This window comes from Schistocerca gregaria, chromosome 4 (assembly GCF_023897955.1).
Source record: "Schistocerca gregaria isolate iqSchGreg1 chromosome 4, iqSchGreg1.2, whole genome shotgun sequence".
Taxonomy (NCBI): domain Eukaryota; kingdom Metazoa; phylum Arthropoda; class Insecta; order Orthoptera; family Acrididae; genus Schistocerca; species Schistocerca gregaria.
The window spans coordinates 294,021,773-294,038,334 of NC_064923.1; the positions used below are offsets into that span (position 1 = coordinate 294,021,773).

A 16,562-nucleotide genomic window follows, 5' to 3' on the forward strand; every position below is an offset into this window, starting at 1 on the left:
CTGGACGTATTTTCTGACTGCGTTGTTGCTAAATACGGAAAAAGCGGTTTGAGTTTGGTGTGTCAGGTTCCCGAGATGATTCAGACGTTGGTTGATCTGTCAGAAGTCTTTGGGGAAATTTCGCGGAGACAGTAGGATCCGGCCTATAACAGGCTGATACGGCAAGAAAGACGGTCAAAGCGACTTGTATAGACTTTCGTCGAGGGTCATAATCGGGATCACACTGGGCGTAATGCTCTTAGTGTAAGCTGCGGTGCTGGGGAGTGGGTAGGGGGCCATTGGCGTCTGGAAGGACTTCTGCAGCGAGTGGTGGGTCGTCCGGCGCAGAGCAGCACATGGCAGTCCGGTGCGGCGGCTCGCGGTGCCTCTCGGTGGACCGGCGTCACGGCTGTGCCGCGGGCGGGCGTTCAATTATCGGAGCCGGGATTACGGCAAATTGAAGCGCCGCGCGCGGTGGCCGTCACAGCCACGTGGCCGTCCCAGACTGGCCGTGAAAATCAAACTGCTTTCCTATCGCTCCTCCGCTGTATCGCCGGCGGGCGCCTATCGAAATGCGATGATTGTCGGACTGCATTAATGACGCGTATCGACCGGACAGAGGGGCGGGCGACACAGATGCCGAATCAACTGGCGAACTACGTGGGTGTGGAAAGCTGTAGTGCCTATGGAATACGACTGACGGACCCACGTACCTATAAGTGCTCTGCTCATGTTGCCAGGTGGGTCTGTCGCTCTACACAGAATGGCCAAGGAGAAATGGTCTATATCAAGTACATGACAGGAAACACCATTTGAAGCAAAAATTTTCATATGAACATGTACTGTATTCCGAAAGCTATCCGAGGTAGGGCACATATTTTTTTCCCTTTATGGTTATTTTAACACCTTATACAAAAGGTGGACTGGCAGCGCAATATTACGCCGCTCTTCGTCCACAGACAGCACAAATAGAAACAAGGATGACACCGAAAAACAAAATATTATATATAAGGCTCACCGGCCAATCGATCATCGTCTCCTTCTGTGCGAACGCACAAACAGTGCCCGGACTCTTGCGGGAATCGGCAACGCGGCGCGAGTAATGAGTATAATGGGCGGGGGCACTACGAATGTAGTGCGGGACAATACGTTGAGAATGTGGGTTTCGCGGGAGGCGTGCCAGAGATAAATTCCTGCACTCGCGCTATCCTCTGTGTCCTCGGTGGCTCAGATGGATAGAGCGTCTGCCATGTAAGCAGAAGATCCCGGGTTCGAGTCCTGGTCGGGGCACACATTTTCATCTGTCCCCGTTGACGTATGTCAACGCCTGTAAGCTGCTAAGGGTGTTCACTATATTGTAATTACAAAACATAATGGGGGACAAAAGCAGTAGGCACATGAGTAAAAAGACACGGAGCCGCTCACAGGTGTAGTAAAATAAAAAACGGTCAGCATTGTACAAGAACACTGATGACTGAGATGATACATGTGAACGATGGAGCGAAGGCGGTCAGAACACTGAAGCACTAACACGACGGTACACACACAGAACCGATAGCGATGATCTCCGGCGCGCAAATGTTCACTTGACGTCTGCGAGTCCGAGGACCTGCCAAAAGGGGAAAAGGTGGGGAGGAGGGAGAGGGGAGAGTGTAGATGCTAGTTGTCACAGGAGTTGGGAGGGGGAGGGAAGAAGGTACGGAGGGGGGGGGGAGCCCGTGAGGAGGAGGGGGGAGGAAGGGAGGAGGAAGAGAGGGTGCCCTAAGGAAAAAACACAGGGTGCGGGAGGGGAGGATCAAAGCTGGTACGAGGGTAGATCGAGAGGATGAGGGCATCATCAGGGAGGGGGAGTGTGGTGTGCGTACTCTAAGAGCTTCGGTACACACACAATCAGATTATTTGACTTGTCCCTCTAACGAAGTAGGCGAGTGTCAGCAATATGTCTCGTGGTCGTATCGTGGCGTGTTTATCTTCTGCCGTTAGGTGAGACGATAGAAATGCCACTTGCACGCTTAGAGTAGCAGATAGATGGTGACCATCTTCAAACGGAACTTGATTAATTTTCACACACATTTATTAAAATCATAAAAAGCATAGACATTACGTAATTTGATTCTGGATGCTGTTTACAATTGACAATCTGAAGTTCCTTTGGTCTTGGTACGTTAATCTTATTCTCACATATCTCTGATACTTGACAAAGCATCTATTCATTTATATTCATGGCTATGTACAGGACTATGGCAATCTTATTAGGCGCGGACTGAAACTTGACTATAGACTGGTACAGACAAATGCAGACTGACTAATCGGAGGTCTGTACACTCATTATAATACCTCCCGCGTTCAGGTATCACAGCGAGAGTGTGATCCGCGGAGAGAAAAGGTTCTACGTTAGCAGCAATCTCATTGGCTGCGTTACATATTAATACGCGGATGGGCGGAAGCAGAATTTGGTCCAAGACAGCGCAATCTCGTAGTACGGACGAGCGCTGCGGTGGGAAAGTTGTGTACGCGCTGACTACGCGGAACTATGTACAAACAGGGAGTTGGTGGAAGCCACCTTAGGCGAGGATATGGAGAGTAGATAGATGGAGAGCAGATGGGACGTGGGAATACAGGCGCGGCAACAGATGGGGGTGGGAGAAGATGAGAGAAACAAGTGGGTGAGGGGGATCATATTCATGGGAGGTGTAGAGGATCTGTATATGTTCCAGGAAAAGGAGGAGATGCAGGAACGGAATAAGGTCATACAGGATTCGCGTGGGGGAGGGGAGACGGATGCGATAGGCGAGGCAGAGAGTATGGCGTTCTAGGATGTGAAGGGAGGGGCGGAGAACCAGGCAGGGTGTTCGTAGCAGGGGATAGGGCGGATGAGGGATTTATAGGTGTGGAGGATGGTGGAGGGGTCCAGACCCCATGTGCAGTCAGAAAGGAGCTTGAGGAGACGGAGTCGGGAGTGTGCCTTGGCTTGGATTGTCCGGAGATGGGGCGTCCAGGAGAGGCGACGGGCAAGATTGACGCCAAGGTATTTGATGGCGATAGGACGGCCATAAGTGGTGATATAAAAATCGAGGAGACGGAAGGAAGGGGTGGTTTTGGCTACAATGATCGCCTGGGTCTTAGAAGGATGACCTTGTGCAACCACTGGTTGCACCAAGTGGTGAAATGGTCAAGATGGGATTGGAGAGGATGTTGGGAGCGTTGCAGGGTGGGGCCGAGTGCATGGAAGGAAGGTGTCATCGGCGTACTGGAGAAGGTGGACGGGGGTGAAGGTGGCGGCATGTCCGTCGTATACAGAAGGAAGAGAAGAGGGGACAGAACCTTGGGGCACATCGGCGGAGGGGTAGAAGGTGTAGGAATCCGTGTTATGGGTGGTAACGTAGGAGAATGTGTTGGAATCCGTGTTATGGATGCTGACATAGGAAGGACGTTGGGGAAGAAAGGACTATCAGACGGATGTAGTTGATAGGAAGGAGCTTGAAGAGGAAACTGGAATGCCATACACGGTCCTAAGCAGGGCACATATAAAGTACATTATTATTTATTTTCTTTGTAATTCAGTACATGTCAGGTTTAGACACGTACACATGTGCAACTGTTAGTAAGCATTACGACTTACGTTTTAAAAGCAAAAGTTGAAAAATATGTAGTTTCAACACATTCACCTCTAAGCACTATCGTATATATAAGTTAACAGCAGTTTCACAGTTCACAGTAAATGTACGAATATGCGGCCATCAGCTTCAATTCATTTGCACACTCTTGGGAGGACATGCGTTGCTTGTCTGAGTGTCTCTGCACGTTTCCTATAGAGAGCAGCAGCATCCATGACGCATTCATGTAGTGCGTATTACCTTTCGCGTGTACACTTCAGGCTTCATCCAATCCCTTAAACAAAAATCTAATAATGTAACGTTTGACCAGCTGGTGACCAGTTAACTGTGCTACCACAACCAATCCAGTGATTGGGCCTACACGCACATGTGCGCACCATTAGGCCATAAAACAAATTATATACACCTACGTCTGTGTTCGTCTTTGGAACGAAATATATTCACTGATTCTGCGTATCATGGATCCGACAGTTTGTAGGTAGGTTTGTGAAGGTATGCGGTATTAGATGCCTACGCACATGTCATGTTATTCTCTTAAATAAATGACCGCTGATTTGTGTACCTGGTGATGGCACCCTAGAACAACGTAGATGGCGAATTTGGTCACCGAGACACTATATTGCTCCTCAAACCACTGCAGACACATGCTGCTCCAGGCTGGTGTGAAAGTGAATGTGCGCAACGGAAAAAATAAACACTAAAATGATGATTTGGCCCTGTCTGACTAACCCCTGAAGTAGATCTTAGGATCTCTTAATGCTCTTTTTTACATATAAATTACAATATAAACATAAATAATTGATGAATGCAACTAATACTACTAAATGATAAACGTCGTTGTTCAATATATTTATTATAGATTAAAATCAACCCTCTAAGTACAATTGTCTATATTTCCTAAATAAAACTATTAGTCAATAGCCCAACTCTGCCCCTTTTTATAGCCACGCGATGTAACATTAATAACGCGAAATGACTGACATGCCTATGAGAACCACACCGCGCCCGTACACGCGGCGCTCGGGGACCACAGCACAGCTACGACACCTGAGGATGGGCTTATAAAGTTCGAAACAAGTAGTGTGAAAATAAAGTTATTTACAACTGAAGAGGTATTTTTAACCTCTGCTATAATGCTCATTTGCGGATGCTCTTCCAAAAGGATTGTTTCCACGATTATTAATTCACGTCGTTCGCTTCATTTTTAAACATGTTTCCTCTTCATTTCCACAACTACCCTTATCCCAACGGCTATACATATTCCAAATACTGTCACTATTTAAAATGATAGAAGTGCGAAAGTTTTGCAAGGGTCCCTTGTGTACACTAAATGTATTCTATCTCATACACCACTCAGAATAGGACATACGCCCATATGAAATTTTTCCTGTCATGTCATGTCCCTGGATACTGACCATTCTTTCTGAGACATTGTGTATACAGAATATTTAAAAAGGTGTCACACATCCCTTCAGGCGATAGTGTAGGTCAAAATTATAAGAAAACTTCCTGTAACTATATGCCCGAAAACCAGTACGTGTTGGGATGTGTGCCGGTTGTGCTTGTGAACAGTAACGTTGTCTGTTCGGCAGTGTTCGTCGTCCTTCTGTTGCAGTCCACTGCGCATGTCTGAATGGCTGTAGTTTCCATGACACCAATGGTGGCGCCTACATCAGTCATAGCGGTGCAATTATCTGCTGCACCAGTCAGTTGATCTTATGCTGCGTATGCACAACTTTAGTAGCGCAATATTAGCGAGTCTGTGTAATGTAAATAACTTTAAACAGTGCAATCGAGGCCCACTGTTTCACGGTGGAAATGGCAGACATGGTAAGTAGTCGATACTCTTCCCTGTAACATACGAGAATGACTCTTGAGAAATATGATTGACAGTAAACGTGCGAATGCCTCTAATTTCTGTGACTTTCTCGCCGTGGTCACTTCGTGGGACGTATGTGGGAAGTAAGTAATACATTGCCCAGTAAGTAATACGTCGCCCGACTATTCCACAGTGCACGTTTACGGTATTTCAGCAGAAAACCTCGGCGTGAAGCACAACGCCTCTGGAGATTGTTGAGCAACTCTGTAACGATCTCGCGAAGAGTAAACGACGCCGCGATGAAATTCGTCGCTCTTCGTCGAATCTCGTCGTATCTGTTCTCTCCAGCCAACCTGCTCTTTACATACAGGTACTTTAAAAGACAGATTTCGTACATTTGTCTTACATTGAAATTTACCCTAAAAGCAATTGCATCATATGATTCTCTTTTGTTATCTATTTTGGGATTTTCAAGTGACCTATTAATTCATGGTATACCGTATCGAATAATTTTCTCAGGGGACGAGAGGCTAATTCATGGTGCCTCACTTTACAGGCAAGTGAATGCACTGAGTGTTACCAACTCTGCATCAACTATCGGAAAAAAGCGAAAATCTATAAACCACCCACCTGCAATTATATTTAGCGCCATGTAAGAAAGAGATAACTACAGTGTTTACTTAGAAGCAGTCTTTCAGTTGCAGAAACCAATACAAGACTCGTCATAAGATACATACTCGACAAACAAAATAGACGTGAACAAACTGCAATGGAAATAAGTCACTGAGATAGACATTAAAGTGGATAGTTTAGTTTAATCTACTTCCTGCTTGTAATATCTACATGATTACAAAGACAGATTCAAATAGGAGGTAACTTCGTACTAGCACTGTGTTGCCTCAAAGCATTATTTCAAATGCCTTTTAGATATGTGCAAATACACTCCTGGAAATGGAAAAAAGAACACATTGACACCGGTGTGTCAGACCCACCATACTTGCTCCGGACACTGAGAGGGCTGTACAAGCAATGATCACACGCACGGCACAGCGGACACACCAGGAACCACGGTGTTGGCCGTCGAATGGCGTTAGCTGCGCAGCATTTGTGCACCGCCGCCGTCAGTGTCAGCCAGTTTGCCGTGGCATACGGAGCTCCATCGCAGTCTTTAACACTGGTAGCATGCCCCGACAGCGTGGACGTGAACCGTATCTGCAGTTGACGGACTTTGAGCGAGGGCGTATAGTGGGCATGCGGGAGGCCGGGTGGAGGTACTGCCAAATTGCTCAACACGTGGGGCGTGAGGTCTCCACAGTACATCGATATCGATGTTGTCGCCAGTGGTCGGCGGAAGGTGCACGTGCCCGTCGACCTGGGACCGGACCGCAGCGACGCACGGATGCTCGCCAAGACCATAGGATCCTACGCAGTGCCGTAGGGGACCGCACCGCCACTTCCCAGCAAATTAGGGACACTATTGCTCCTGGGGTATCGGCGAGGACCATTCGCAACCGTCTCCATGAAGCTGGGCTACGGTCCCGCACACCATTAGGCCGTCTTCCGCTCACGCCCCAATATCGTGCAGCCCGCCTCCAGTGGTGTCGCGACAGGCGTGAATGGAGGGACGAATGGAGACGTGTCGTCTTCAGCGATGAGAGTCGCTTCTGCCTTGGTGCCAATGATGGTCGTATGCGTGTTTGGCGCGGTGCAGGTGAGCGCCACAATCAGGAATGCATACGACCGAGGCACACAGGGCCAACACCCGGTATCATGGTGTGGAGAGCGATCTCCTACACTGGCCGTACACCTCTGGTGATCGTCGAGGGGACACTGAATAGTGCACGGTACATCCAAACCGTCATCGAACCCATCGTTCTACCATTACTAGACCGGCAAGGGCCAACAGGACAATGCACGTCCGCATGTATCCTGAGCCACCCAACGTGCTCTAGAAGGTGTATGTCAACTACCCTGGTCAGCAAGATCTCCGGATCTGTCCCCCTTTGAGCATGTTTGGGACTGGATGAAGCGTCGTCTAACGCGGTCTGCACGTCCAGCACGAACGCTGGTCCAACTGAGGCACCAGGTGGAAATGGCATGGCAAGCCGTTCCACAGGACTACATCCAGCATCTCTACGATCGTCTCCATGGGAGAGTAGCAGCCTGCATTGCTGCGAAAGGTGGATATACACTGTACTAGTGCCAACATTGTGCATGCTCTGTTGCCTGTGTCTATGTGCCTGTGGTTCCGTCGGTGTGATCATGTGATGTATCTGACCCCAGGAATGTGTCAATAAAGTTTCCCCTTCCTGGGACAATGAATTCACGGTGTTCTTATTTCAATTTCCAGGAGTGTAAATAGTTTTGAATAGTCATACATGTATGTATCTACCTCTGGTAGTTTTTCCATCAGTCATTCTTTTAACTATAAATGTTTTCATAGTTAATCTCGTTCTTCTGCGTGGCGAGTCGTAGTAACCAATATCTCTTTCACATTCTTATACAGAAATGCGTGATGATTCTCTTCACGGACGAGCAACACTGAGTATTCTACTTATTATAGGTGCTGTGGAAGGTTCAAAATATGAATTTTAGGAAACCGTTTTACCGTCTGTTAATGGTTATGTATTAAATTGACGTGAAATACAAATGGTTACATCTTGAGCCACGGATGAGGGCGAGGGGGGGGGGGGGAGAGTTATCTTTGTTTCATGTTGTTAAATATTTTTACGTTAGTCGCCGAAAACATACGTTGTGAGTTGATGTGTAACTTGATTCTTCAGTCATTCTTCCATGACTCACTGTATCTGTCAATACATGCACGACACATTTTAAGCTCTAACTTAACAGTTTCCGTTATTTTTACATCCACAACAATGGGTATTCATATGTGTCTTCCTACTCCACACATCGTTCGTCTTCCCATACATACATGATTATTTTTCATACCAGCGGAGCTACAGTTCCCATCACTGTATTTCTACATACCTTTATAAGTGTCCTCGTTTACTAAATGGGACGTGTACCTGCATCATGCCCTTAAAATTTCCCACTAGATAGAATAATTAAGTGACTGACTCTATGTAGGTTGGCCAGCCTACTATTCATACCTAAGCATAAGAGTTGCAGAGTTCTTTAGAACATATTATTTCTCATACCTGTGAAATGTTATTCTTGAGTCTTACACAGACCACAAGTATTAAAACTAACTTATCCTGACGAAGCTCATACTCTCGTGTTGGCAGGATATCTTGCCCAGTTCGGTGTAGCTGTTGCTGCTAAAGCTTACCTTTTGACCATTTTACTCGCTGAATAATATTGTGAGCGCTTCAAGACAGTTACATCTCATAATCGTTACTGATCTCACCCAACGTTTATCTTTGCGTTTTGAGTTATTGTAGCTGCGATTTATACATATAAGGATAGATATTAGAAAGTACTATACGTTTGATTAATTCGTAGTATAGTTCTGCACGAATTAGTATCTTGATTACTGCGGAAACCTTGATTCCCTTGTATGACCTCTCTGTTTTGTACTGGACAAGCAGTCATTTGACTATAATCATTATCTGTGTCACTGTTTACTCGCCAGTTGTCCACAGCATCTTGAAAGTTGTTTTATCGACCGTGTTGTAATGATTCGGGGATTCTGATGTCCGGGTTTGTACCTATGACATCCTTTCTTTTCATAGTGTTTATTTTTCTATAGTCTGAACTTGTAGGTCTAATGTGTTGTGGTGCGGCATAGGGGTACCAGTCACTGATGTTCTTTTTTTTACTGGGTTGTGTGTTCCCATTGTCCTGGAAATTTGATTACTTGCTCGTGTTGGCTCCTTGACCTCGCCCTTTTTCGTAAATTAAGTCAGTGGGATCCAACACAGGGAGGAAATATTTAGTTTCTGTTTCTCGAAGAGAAACTAATTTTTCGCGCATGTTTGGGGGCAACCTATCTTACAAAATTTTTTGCGCATCTACATGAGAGATATGTTTGCTCCAGTATCTCTTTTATGTATATATTTCCTGACACCAGGATACCAAACTTTGTCTAGTAAAGCTTGTTTAAACATCATATGTATTTGACCACGTTCCGCCACATTCACTGCCCAGGGCAATGGATCTGCTTTGGTGAATTCCAAATAGCAGATTATTTTTTGCGATTCGATCCAGTTCTACGTCAGTACATTCCGGAAGACTCTCATAAGAGCTATTGGGGAGACCTTTTTTGACTTTGTAGAAAACATCTTAAACTGACGATCCTTGAGGAGACTTTCCTCTACAAATATTGGTGAAACACAGGGTCCTGTCGCCAGTGAATGTGGTACTAACATATGTGGCAATGGTGGTGGTTTGTCATTGGCATAGCCGATGATTATGCGACCCGAAATCTCGTTCAGCAGCATCGCGAATCTGCGGAGGTGAAAATGTAATGCCTTTTTCGTTTTCTAAACTCTCCCGTATATTTCCTACGCTAAAAGTAGTCGACTCGTTCGAAAGTATACTGCTAGTGGTCATTTCAGAACGAATTCATTTTACAGCAACTTTGATGCACACATCTTCTTCGGTAGTAAAGTTGTTTTCTTTTCAGACATAAATTTTTCGACTTCGTGCTGCAGTACAAACGTTTCCGTGAGTGTGGTGTCGCTATCCAACGCCCCCAACTCCACGCGGACGTTCAACTTCTTTACTACAGTTTTTTGTTCCAGTTTCATAAACACAGCCGCTTCTGACTTCTGATTTCGTTGCAAACTGATTGTAGCTCTGAAACATCTGTCTGAAAAATGTTCAAATGTCTGTCAAATCTTATGGGACTTAACTGCTAAGGTCATCAGTCCCCACGCTTACACACTACTTAACTTAAATTATCCTAAGGACAAACACACACACCCATGCCCGAGGGAGGACTCGAACCTCCGCCGGGACCAGCTTCACAGTCCATGACTGCAGCGCCATAGACCGCTTGGCTAATCTCGCGCGGCAACATCTGTATGAACTGTGAGCTAACAGTCATGTGTAGTTTGCAGATTGTTTTGCTTTTCTATGAGCTCTTTTGTTCTCTGAGTAACTGTGAAAATTTTTGGCCGTAATCTTTGGAAATTTCTGTAAATTTCTGATCAAATTTCTGATCAAATCGTTTGACATATTTGTAAACATATTTTTAAAAAATTGCTTCCTATCGTTCAAATCACTCCGCTCAGGCGAAGTGGGTTTTCTTGAAATTTGTGATGGCCTTTCGTCCGTAAACATTATTTCAAATGAAACTTCCTGGCAGATTAAAACTGTGTGCCCGACCGAGACTCGAACTCTGGACCTTTGCCTTTCGCGGGCAAGTGCTCAGATGGTAGAGCACTTGCCCGTGAAAGGCAAAGGTCCCGAGTTCGAGTCTCGGTCGGGCACACAGTTTTAATCTGCCAGGAAGTTTCATGTCAGCACACACTCCGTTGCAGAGTGAAAATCTCATTCTGGATTATTTCAAATGGTTCAAATGGCTCTGAGCACTATGGGACTTAACACCTGTGGTCGTCAGTTCCTTATAACTTAGAACTATTTAAACCTAACTAACCTAAGGACATCATACACATCCATGCCCGAGGCAGGATTCGAACCTGCGACCGTAGCAGTCGCCCGGTTCCGGACTGAGCACCTAGAACAGCTAGACCACCGCGGGCGGCAAACATTATTTGTTCTCGCAACATTAGACTGCCATAAATTCCGGATTCATTTACAATACCTCACTCTAAAGTACTTTAATAAAAAACACTTCCTGATATTAACTGTGACGGTGCTTCATCCATAGTTTGCATCGAAACATCTCCTAGAAACATCCACTCGATTGTGTTTTGCGTCAAATTCGGGTCGTGACTAGAATTTAGAATAATGTAAACGTGAAACAATGTCATGCAAGATGCAAGCGAACACTATTATAATACACTAATGGCCATTAAAATTGCTATACTACGAAGATGACGTGCTACAGACACTAAATGCAACCGACAGGAAGAAGATGCTGTGATATGCAAATGATTCAGAGTATTCACACAATGTTGGCGCCGTTGGTGACACCTACTTACGTGCTGACATGAGGAAAGCTTCCAACCGATTTCTCATACACAAATAGCAGTTGACCGGCGTTGCCTAGTGAAACGTTGTTGTCATGCCTCGTGTAAGGAGAAGATACGCGTACTTTCACTATTGTAGCCTATCGCTATTGCGGTTTATCGTATCGCAACATTGCAGCTCGCGTTGGTCGAGATCCAATGACTGTTAGCAGAATATGGAATCAGTGGGTTCAGAATGGTAATACGGAACGCCGTGCTGGATCCCTACGGCCTCGTACCACTAGCAGGCGAGATGACAGGCATCTTATCCGCATGGCTGTAACGGATCGTGCAGCCACGTCTCGATCCCTGAGTCACCATCTGCACGAACAGTTCGACCACGTTTGCAGCAGCATGGACTGTTAGCTCGGAGACCATGGCTGCGGTTACCCTTGACGCTGCATCACAGACAGGAGTGCCTGCGATGGTGTACTCAACGACGCACCTGGGTACACGAATGGCAAAACGTCATTTTTTGGGATGAATCCAGGTTCTGTTTACAGCATCAAGATCGTCGCATCGGTGTTTGGCGACATCGCGGTGAACGCACATTGGAAGCGTGTATTCGTCCTCGCTATACTGGCGTATCACCCGGCGTGATGGTATGGGGTGCCATTGGTTACACGTCTCAGTCACCTCTCGTTCGCATTGACGGCACTCTAAACAGTGGACGTTACATTTCAGATGTGTTACGACCCGTGGCTCTACCCTTCATTCGCTTCCTGCGAAACGCTACATTTCAGCAGGATAATGCACGTCCGCATGTTGCAAGTCCTGTACGGGCCTTTCTGGATACAGAAAATGATCAACTGCTGCCTTGGCCAGCACAATCTCCAGATCTCTCACCAATTGAAAACGTCTGGTCAATGGTGGCCGAGCAGCTGGCTCGTCGCAATGTGCCAGTCACTACTCTTGATGAACTGTGGTATCGTGTTGCTGCATGGGCAGCTGTACTTGTACATGCCATCCAAACTCTGTTTGACTCAATGCCCAGGCGTATCAAGGCCGTTGTTAGGGCCAGATGTGGTTGTTCTGGGTACTGATTTCTCACGATCTATGTACCCAAATTGCGTGAAAATGTAATCACATCCCAGTTCTACCACACTGACCGCAAGTCGGGGGATAGTCTCCGCGACCGCGAGTCGGAACGCCTGTAAACTAGAGCTCCCTCCTGCAACGGTGCTTGGGCGGGTCAGCTGACACACAGGTGGAGAAAATCCACCTGCATCATTCAGCAGCCTACTGAGGTCACTAGCAGTATGGTAACATTTCACGCCAAAGATCATATGGGAGAGATAGTGCGGAGATTAGTATCACAGTGCACCACAATGTAAGCCGCACTTCGTGACAGTACCAGTCATAGTTTCAGTATCTTATCTCTCAGTAGAAGAAAGCGCCGTCCTCACCGCAGACGAGTCCGACGTAGTATCAACCAATCGTCATCAACGCATGACACTACCAAGGAGCAAGTTCTACACCAGAAAGAAGATAAGTAGTGTTCAGCGATCTGGACATCTGGACATATACCCTGAACGGAGAGGGTCTGGCGCACGCAATGTTTATTGTACAGCCATCTCCTGTAGTTGAATATTCGTTTTATCAAATACGAAAATGGTGTGAGATTAGAATTTATAGTCATTTCTGTAGGTGTGTCTAATATGTATGCATGTCTGATATCTTTGGTTGGTAGTGGCGCCTTTTTTTCACACTAACACACCAGTGGCACCTTGTGGTTGTGTTGTCACTGAAAACGTGAAGCGTCATGGAGCATCTCATAGCGATATTTACATCGGCGAAGAGTGCCTGTCTTCCCATATTAATCTTCTATTTATATTGGCTTTTTGGTCCCAGTTATTACCGTACTGTGAAGCTTCTCTTGGTGATGTCGGTATGTGTAAGGCTTTAGTACTTGCAACGATGGCCAGTTTGAATCACGTATTCTCTGTATAGAACTGGAATACCAAAGAATTTTCTCTCCCTGTACTTAAAACTCATCTCTCACTGTGTCAGTTTAGGTTTCTGGATTCCAAACCAGCACTAACGAACTATACCACTTTGGGCATCTTGCACGATACGTTGCCACGGTATCCAGGAAAGCCTGGAAGACTTCACGAAATATTCAACTATAACGCGCAGCACTCAGTACAGATGGAGAGAAACAATTGAGATTGGAGAGCACATCAACGTGCATCGCTTTACCATAAGTGTTTACTAAATTGCAGATTCTGAAATGGTAAAGTGAGCAGTAGAATTGACTGCCGTACTGTAAACGCTGCTGATGTGTCCTACTGTACTGGAGGACTCAAGACGACAATGGTTGTTGATCGGGGTAACTATATGAGAGACTCAGAAGCAAGAACAACATTCAATAGCTTAGATGTATTACTTCCCCAAGGAAGTTATGAGCTTAATGAATGATTAATTAAAGAAGTGTACCGATAGTAACTTTGGAACAGCGGTACAAACAGTAGTTCTAAAGGTGGGGTAGCAAATGAAGGAGTGAAGAGTAGTTTTGTAATGGTATAAGTAGCTTTTCTGTTTTCTTTTTAACTCTGTTTCGTTCTTTATAGTATTAGGTTTTTTATTTTTAATTTCCGTCTTGATCACATGTTTTGCAAAATAAAGTGCCAAATATGATCGCAGATTCGTTTAAAAACTTAGCTACTTCTGTGGATAATTTCCTCTTCTTCCCTCAAGTGTTACGCATGTGATTCTTAGGACCTCTTATTCAGTGCCTTTATTGCGTGTGGTTAGTTTTCTGTTTTATCTTTTCTCCTCTTTCCTTACCTTTTTTTTATGGGTCTTTAATTCACTATTATTCTGTGCATACAATTTTAATTCATGGGTTGCTGTTGTATTTTTATTTGTATACTCCCTTATCAGTTTAAGTTATAATTTTTATCTGGTTGTTGTAGTTCCTATCACATAAGATGGTTATAGCCGACTGCTCTCCTTAAAAATATTTCCGCAGCTTATATTCTTTATTCGTTTCCAGCCGTTATTGTCGAAGTCTCACTGTCATAAAGTGTAGATAATATTGCCACTGTTTTGTAGAAATTTCTTCGTTTCTTTCCTCGCTTTGTTATTCGGTGTTAATTAATGAAACTGAATATTTCAGTTATTTCGATACGTCTTTTTCGTTGGTGGAGGAGACATTATTTCCCAAAAAGTCGAATTCCTTTCCGTTTTCAATTTCTGGTCTTTATTACAGTTTAGCATGGGACCGGATCTAGATCTTTGAAAACCATCACATTTGCTTTTTGAACAGAGATTGTCAAGTTATAGCTTATAATTTATACATGACTTTTTCACAGGTGTCCTCTCTGTCAGCTATGGATAGCTGGCCATCAACAAAGAGATTTGGCGGTAAGTAATTTCGTTGTTTACAGTTATTGGTATAAATTCTATTTCTTTCAGACATTGTATCAATGAGCATACCGAAAAGCATGAAATACAAGCTTACTCTGTTGTTATTTAAACTTTTTTTTTCTGGGAATGACAAGTCTGGGGTCTAGGAACATTAGTCGGATAATGCCTCTGCTGTTTAGTATTTCCCAAAACTTTCCCTTACCTGTATTGTTTAACACTTTCATGTAGTCAGTAAACAGCAGAAATGTTTTCTATTGATAATTTAGATGCTTCTGAATTATCCATCTGGAACAAAGCTTGTTCTTTCAACAATATATTTGAGTCCTTGTATTATCACCTTTGAAAATATTTCATGCAGGAAGCGATAATATAAAGTATACAATAGTTACTATAACTCACTTATTAAAACTACAGAAAACTGATACTGACGTATACTAATATGGTAATACTATCATTTTTTTGTTTTAATAAGCAACAAATAGCAATAATTCTGTATTAGCGTGTTTATTACATACAGAATATTGTTTGTATGGTGCACTTTAGTGAGGAGAATAAATAAATGAAAATGTAAACGTCATAATTTCAGTGGATAGTAGTAACAATGCAAATAATAACAGCAACAATAATAATGATGGTAAAAATAATACCATGATAACACTAATTTCAAAGTTCGGATCCTGCCTTGCGCAGGGGTGTGTGTGGTGTCCTTAGGTTAGTTAGGTTTAAGTAGTTCTAAGTTATAGGGGACTGATAACCACATATGTTAAGTCCTGTAGTGCTCAGAGTCATTTGAATCATTTGAACTGGCTTCCAACATATGTCGCATGGAGACGCCTTGTTTAATCGACACATTACACAAGAGTAGTTTACAGAACCTACTAAACCAGTGAACAGAAACAAGTCCAGAGACAATCGTAGTCGGTGTAGCAACCGTATCATCGTGTCTGATATGGAGCGATGTGGCGCAGTAGTTAGCCCACTGAAATCGCATTTGGGAGGGCAACGATTCAAATTCGTGTGTGGCCATCCAGATTTGGGTTTTCCATGATTTCGCTAAATCACTCCAGGCAAATGTCGGCATGCTTTCTTTTTTAAAAAAAATACGTTCGATTTCCTTCTTAAACCCCGTAACAATTCGAGCCAATGCTCCATCTGTAACTACCCCGTTGTGGACGGGACCTTAAAGCTAAACTTCCGTCCTTCCTTCATCGTAGCTGGTGAACGCACATCAGGTGGGGCCCCTTACACTGGTCTCGTTTTGGGCCTCGCTGACCGCAGCCTCACGCTACGTGTTCATACATGGCGTCAAGAGTTGTGTGTGCACCAAAGAGCGTCACGTAGCCTGACAATGACTCAGGAACAATGGCTTTTCAATGTGAGACACGGTGGCATTGTTCTCCTCAAGGATTTTTTAAAAGTTTTTACTGTTGTGACAAGGCGAAATTGATACAAATCAAGAAAAACTATCCTAGAGTTATCTACAAGACTTTTTATTAGCTTTATTATCCCAATAATTGCTACAATCCTCGCAGCAACACTATCAAAACATTGATCAATGACCGAGAAAAAAGATCACCATTTGAATGCGTATTTGATCCAAAAACATCGGCACCAGTACCATTTTCCCTCCGATTCTTCCTAATTGCCGTAATTTTTCTAATCTTATCTTTGTTGTGGCCCTGT

General features: G+C 44.5%; 1 non-coding gene across 1 annotated transcript; it reads left to right on the plus strand.

Annotated features, from left to right (window-relative positions):
• Nucleotides 1-1,195: 1,195 nt before the first annotated feature.
• On the plus strand, nucleotides 1,196-1,269 carry Trnat-ugu (transfer RNA threonine (anticodon UGU)). Its single transcript has one exon. It is a non-coding gene; the product is annotated as a tRNA-Thr (tRNA).
• Nucleotides 1,270-16,562: the final 15,293 nt, after the last annotated feature.